This window comes from Helicoverpa armigera, chromosome 11 (assembly GCF_030705265.1).
Source record: "Helicoverpa armigera isolate CAAS_96S chromosome 11, ASM3070526v1, whole genome shotgun sequence".
Taxonomy (NCBI): domain Eukaryota; kingdom Metazoa; phylum Arthropoda; class Insecta; order Lepidoptera; family Noctuidae; genus Helicoverpa; species Helicoverpa armigera.
Genome location: NC_087130.1, coordinates 1,826,141 through 1,832,751, shown reverse-complemented (window position 1 = coordinate 1,832,751; position 6,611 = coordinate 1,826,141).

Here is a 6,611-nt window from a genome sequence, read left to right as displayed (position 1 = left end):
TAGCGACGGCTTAAGAATACACATGTCGCTACCCCTTCTTCCAGTGGGTGTCGTAGAAGTCGACTAATGGAGTAAAAAATGCACCGAACACCGTGCGAGAGAAGGAAAACTCGAAAAAAAAACCCTCTATCAACCCGTCTGGCCAGCGTGATAGCAGTAGGCTAAATTCCTCTATGTGCAGAACCATAAAGCCACGGCCCCTAGTTCCCGGCAGTCCCGTTATTCCCGGTCACGGTGGCGACCGTGGTTACGGCGGGACAGGGGGTGCGAAGAATCTCCGGGTTACGGGAGGCCACCAAACTAAACTGACTCTGGCGACGTACAACGGCCGCACGCTACGGCTTGACTCGCATCTGGCGCAACTCGAGGTGGAACTTGGGAAGATTAGGTGGCACATATTAGGGTTATGTGAAGTTCGAAGAGAGGGGGAGGACACCATAACCCTCGAATCAGGTCACCTAATGTACTTCCGAGAGGGAGACCAACAATCCCAAGGTGGCGTTGGGTTTCTGGTTAATAAGTCCCTAGCTGATAACGTGGTGGAGGTGTCTAGTGTGTCGAACAGGGTAGCGTACCTTATCATAAAGCTCACCGACAGGTATAGCCTCAAGGTAGTGCAAGTGTACGCACCGACCTCGACACATTCAGACGATGAAGTGGAGGATATGTTTGATGATATATCAAGGGCCCTCCACTTCACTACAAAGACCCATTACACCGTTGTCATGGGGGACTTTAACGCTAAAGTGGGAGTACAGATTTGCGGCGAATCGGCAGTAGGATCCCATGGATTTGGAAGCAGGAATCATAGGGGGCAAATGCTCGTCAACTTCCTAGAACGCGAGGGGCTCTTTTTGATGAACTCCTTTTTCAAAAAGCAGCCCCAAAGGAAGTGGACGTGGCAAAGCCCCGATACTATGACTAAAAATGAGATTGACTTCATCATGACGAACAAGAAGCACATATTCAGAGACGTCTCCGTGATCAATAGGTTTAATACCGGGAGTGATCACCGACTTGTCCGAGGCTCTCTGAATATCAACTTCAAGGCTGAACGTTTCCGTCTGATGAAGGCCAGGCTCCGACCAACACTGCTCCAAACCATGACAGGATCTGAAACGTTCCAGTCAAATTTGGAGAACCGATTTGCCGCCGTGGAAACTACAACAGACGTTAACCAGAACCACGAATATGTGGTTCGGATCCTCAGGGAGGAAGGTTCGAGATTCTGTAACATGCAGCGTAAGGGCAAGAAATCAAAGCTTTCGGAAGAGACATTAGGGCTTATGAAGAAACGACGTGAAAACCCGCCTGTCACTTCGTCAGCTCAGCGGGCTCTAAACCAAGAGATCAACAAGCACGTACGACGCGACCTCCGGTGCTCCAATACTCTGGACATTGAAAGAGCAATTGAGCTGAATCGGGGTCAAAGGTGTTCGTACAATCTCTTGGAAGAAGCCACTTGACGAAGCTGACCACAACAAGTGGAGAAGTCGTTTCTTCGGTGCCGGCAGTCCTTTCGGAAGTGGAAAATTTCTATGGCCGGTTATACGCATCGCATGCATCTCGACCTGATCCCGGAAATGAGGATTCTAGAGCCACATTAACACGCCATTTCACCGAAGACCTGGCAGAAGTCAGCAGTGGCGAGATCGAGATCGCTCTGAGACAGCTCAAAAATGGAAAAGCCCCTGGCGAGGATGGCATTACAACAGAGCTTTTAAAAGCAGGAGGAAAGCCCGTACTGGGGGAGCTCCAGAAGCTTTTTAATGCCGTCCTCTTTGAAGGGAGAACTCCAGAGGCGTGGAGTAGGAGTGTTGTCGTCCTGTTCTTCAAAAGGGAGACAAAACCCAGTTGAAGAACTATCGACCCATTTCCCTCCTAAGCCACGTATATAAGCTGTTCTCAAGAGTGATCACGAACCGACTTGCGCGAAGACTCGACGAATTCCAACCACCGGAGCAGGCTGGGTTTCGGAGCGGATACGGCACCATAGACCACATCCACACAGTGCGGCAGATTATACAGAAGACCGAAGAGTATAATCAGCCCCTGTGTCTAGCATTTGTGGACTATGAGAAGGCCTTTGACTCGGTTGAAATCTGGTCTGTTCTGGAGTCCCTGCAGCGTTGTCAAGTAGATTGGCGATACATCCAAGTGATGAGATGTCTCTACGAAGCCGCTACAATGTCCGTCCAAGTACAGAATCAGCAAACAAGGCCCATACCGTTGCATCGAGGAGTGAGACAAGGGGATGTTATTTCCCGAAACTGTTCACTAATGCAATGGAGGATATGTTCAAGACGCTGAACTGGAAAGGACGCGGCATCAACATCAATGGCGAACACATCTCTCACTTGAGATTTGCTGACGATATCGTCATCATGGCGGAAACGCTGCAGGACCTACAACAGATGCTGAACGACTTGGCTGAATCTTCTCTACGCATCGGCCTACGGATGAACTTGGACAAAACCAAGGTCATGTTCAATGAACATGTTCTACCGGAACCGATTGCGATACACGGCGCCGTTCTCGAAGTTGTTCGGAAATATGTATACCTCGGGCAGACATTGCAGTTAGGTAGAAACAACTTTGAGGACGAGGTGAATAGGAGAATTCAGTTGGGTTGGGCTGCATTTGGGAAGCTACGTCGAGTCCTAACATCGTCGATCCCACAGTGCCTAAAGACAAAAGTCTTCAATCAGTGCGTCCTACCTGTCATGACCTACGGAGCCGAAACGTGGACACTGACGGTACGGCTGGTCCACAAGTTTAAAGTCGCTCAGCGGGCTATGGAAAGAGCTATGCTCGGCGTTTCTCTGAGGGATCGCATCAGAAATGAGGTAATCCGTCAGAGAACCAAGGTCATCGACATAGCCTACCGAATCAGCAAGCTGAAGTGGCAGTGGGCTGGCCATATTAGCCGAAGAACCGATAACCGTTGGGGTAAACGAGTTCTAGAGTGGAGACCACGCCTCGGCAAACGTAGTGTAGGACGTCCTCAGGCACGGTGGAGTGATGACTTGCGCAAGACGGCTGGCAGGAGCTGGATGCGAGAAGCCGAAAATAGATCTCAGTGGCGTGCACTTGGAGAGGCCTATGTCCAGCAGTGGACTGCGATAGGCTGATGATGATGATGATATTAAAAGGCTCAACTTTGGTAGAAAATTTAGGGTTTATCACGTTGGCTACATATTCTTCAAAGTCAAAGTCAAAGTCAAAAATCATTTATTAAAATAGGCTAATACGATTAGCACTTTTTAACGTCAAAATTTTACAATGACAGCACCCCCAAAACGCCCCCCTTTCACCACTTCCTAGTGTTATGGCTGGAAAGAAGAAGCGGTGAAGAACAAACTTCCCAGCAACACAGCTGTCTATTACAATTTAATTATTATCAATTTCTTTTACAATTATACAATTCAATTTATAAATTAATTTAAAACACCGAAAAATACAAAATAAAATACAGCACTTTTGTTCCACTTCAGAGCTGCCATCTGCGTTTATCTGTGAAATAATCATTAACATTATAATATGCCTTTTTAACAAGAATTTCTTTGATTTTGTTTTTAAAAGAACTGTCCGTTAATTCCAACAGATGAACCGGAATTCTGTTATAAATGCGTACACAAAGCCCCACAAATGAACCGTGCACCTTATGTAGACGATAATTAGGTGCGGTTAACTTATGTTTATTTCTAGTATTAAAATTATGTACGTCGCTGTTTTTACTATATGAATCTAAGTTTTGCCTTACGTATATTATATTGGCATAAATGTATTGAGACGCCACAGTCAGAATACCAGTATCCTTAAACCTTTCCCTAAGGGAGACTCTAGCACCTAGTTTGTATATAGCACGGACAGCGCGCTTCTGTAGTACGAAAACATTCTCGATATCGGCAGCATTGCCCCACATAAGAATTCCGTAGGACATGATGCAGTGAAAATAGCTAAAGTACACTAAACGCGCCGTGGCTACATCGGTGAGAGCTCTTACTTTCCTGACAGCGTACGCAGCAGAGCTTAATTTACCCGTGATGCCAGTTATATGCTCACCCCATTGAATTTTGGAGTCTACTGTTATCCCTAGAAAAGTCGTAGCATGTACCGTTTCAGGTTCCTCATTGTTTAAAATTACACCGGGACCGAGATTTTTAACATTGGGCAAAGCAAATTTAATACATTTTGTTTTCTTCGTATTCAAAACTAAATTATTGGCTGTAAACCATTGCGTTACTAGTGAAAGACAAGAATTCACGTCATCAAAATCTACTCTATTCCTATCAACTTTAAAAATTAGAGACGTGTCATCAGCAAACAATACTACATCACACAATGATTTTAAATAATATGGCAAATCATTAATGTATACAAGAAACAAAAATGGACCTAAAATCGACCCTTGCGGTACGCCCAAACGAACGGGTAGATTGGAAGATTTGACACCATTAACGTCAACACATTGCATTCTACCGCTTAAATATGAGCTAATAACACTAAGTGCGCTGTCTCTAATACCATAGTACTTTAGCTTCTGGGTAAGCGTTTCATGTTGGACGCAGTCGAACGCCTTAGAAAGATCACAGAACACCCCGATAGCATTCTGTGACTTCTCCCACGCACTGAATATATGTTTCAGTAGAGCAACTCCGGCATCCGTTGTGGAGCGACCCTTTGTAAAACCGTATTGTTCCGCATGTAAAATATTGTGTGTATTAAAATGCCGGAGGAGTTGATTTAAAATTAGCTTTTCAAAAATTTTGCTCAACGCGGGCAGAATTGAAATCGGTCTAAAGTTGCCTAGATCGTTCTTGCTCCCGGATTTAAAGAGAGGTATAACTTTACTGTATTTCATAAGTTCAGGAAAGGTACCTGAGTCAATGCACTCATTAAATATACGAGCTAAATAGGGCGCAATATCGTCAATAATACAGTTCAAGACTTTAACAGAGATACCCCATAAATCACCTGTCTTTTTTGAATTTAATGACTTGAAGGTTCTTACTATGTCATAAGGTGAAATATAACTAAAGGTAAATGTGGCTTCACATTGACTAACACTACTACGTAAAAGTTTTTCGGCGTTGGTGGCAGAGGAGTCTAAGCCGCTAGTGGTCTTGATTGGAATATTAGAGAAGAATGTGTTAAATTCGCGAGCTACATCAGAATCTTTCTCATAAACTTGATTTTCATTAATGATTTTATACTGATTATCACGTTGTTTGATTTTCCCGGTCTCGCTATTTATAATATTCCACGTCGCTTTTATTATACTCTTACTATTCTTAATTTTATTACTGAAATACATTGATTTTGCCGTATGACAAACTTTTTTAAACAATTTAGAATAATTCCTAACAAATCTAATAAAATTTTCATCAAAATTATAATTTTTCATTCCATACAACTCATACAGCTTAGCTCTACTCTTGTAAATGCCGGGGGTAGCCCACTCATTGAAGTTAGCCGTTTCTTTTAGTACGAGCGTTTTGGTTTTAAAACTAGAATTAAATTCGTATTTTATTATATCAAATAGTGCTCCGTACATTAAATGGGGATTGTTTTTATTTAATATTTCATTGTCTAGTTTCGCGTTAATATTATTTTTAAAACTGTTAAAACGACTGGTTGTTAAGGGCCGACATGTTATTTCCCGCTTGATTTTATTCTTTTTATCAGGAAACCGCGCTAGTTGACCACAATGATCGGAAGTTAGGCCATTGGTAATCAGAGTCTCTGTGGCGCTACAATTAGTAAATATATTATCTAAACAGGTTGACGAGGTTGCCGTAATTCGTGTTGGTTCTAGAAATAAATTTACCAAGTTAAATGATTTAAATAAGTTCAGCAACCTTGTAGTTAAAGAAGATGATTCTAAAATATTAACATTGAAGTCACCGCAAACTAAAAGTGATTTACTAGTGGAATTAAGTTTAGAGAGAGAATTTTCCATTACTGATTCAAAAGTGTTAAAATCACCTGAAGGAGGCCTGTATACACAAATTATAACAAACTGCTCCAGTTCAACACATGATAATTCTACATTGCGCTCGACTGATAATTTTACTATATCTGAACGTTCCTTACACTTTAAATTATTAGATACAATTATAAGAGAGCCACCATGGATGGCTTCCTTTCTAACGAATGAACTTTGTACTGTATAGTTACTGTTATTCAGGAATATTATTTCACTATTTCTGTGCCAGTGCTCAGTTATGCACATAACTTGTACCATATAATGTTCAATGAATAAACTTAATTCTAAATCCTTGCCGGAAAGGCCCTGAATGTTTTGATGTACAACATTCAGTTGATGTGGCCCACCCTTTGTCGCACCATGTAGTTTAAACTATCAGGTGTATCAATAGTTGTATTAGTAGAACTACTAATATTATTAAAAGAAGAGGTTACCGTAGTAGAACCCGGGTCAATTTGTATATTATTTGCTATCAATATAGCAATTTGTCGTTTATAATAAAAACTTAGATACATTGTATCATTTGTCACTACAAAATTATTTATAAATTTATTTGTATCAAAGTACATTATTCTATTATTGTAATGCCTAGTTATATTGTACATTAATAGGTTTAAATTAA